Raw genomic sequence first — 541 nt, 5'->3', positions numbered from 1 at the left:
ATTCCTCACACTTTTTACATGTTTCTGGGAGGGGCCAGTTCTTGAGAAAGACATCACGCTTTAAGAGATGGAGTGTTAGTGAAAGAGAGGAAGACCCTCCCTCGGTGAGATGGATTTGCATAGTGAGTGACTGGAGCAATGAGATCAAGTGTGTCAGAGATGATGAGGATGGTATAGAATAAGACAGGATTCACACCTGCATAGGGCAGCTATGAGTCATGTTTTACTCAATGGCATCTAAGGATAACAACAAAATGTGAGTCCTTTTATTTGCACATGGAAATAAAGGCTATGGAAGATGTTCTAACATTGCATTCATCCAACTACGTGGATTATGTTTTGGGGTATTTCCCTGCCCCCAATATTTTTCTTTTATACTAGTTTACTTACAAAATTTGTATGCATTGATTGTCACAGCAGATCTTTCCCATTTCCATTGCATCAAATTGTGTGACCTATGATTACCACCCTCCATTCTCACCCCTCTACTCCACTATCCTCCTTGAATCCTTGTACAGGTTTTACTAGTTATATTTCTATT

This window comes from Elephantulus edwardii, unplaced genomic scaffold (genome assembly GCF_000299155.1).
Source record: "Elephantulus edwardii isolate Elephantulus edwardi_28Jun2011 unplaced genomic scaffold, EleEdw1.0 scaffold00008, whole genome shotgun sequence".
NCBI lineage: Eukaryota > Metazoa > Chordata > Mammalia > Macroscelidea > Macroscelididae > Elephantulus > Elephantulus edwardii.
This window is presented reverse-complemented; position numbering follows the sequence as displayed.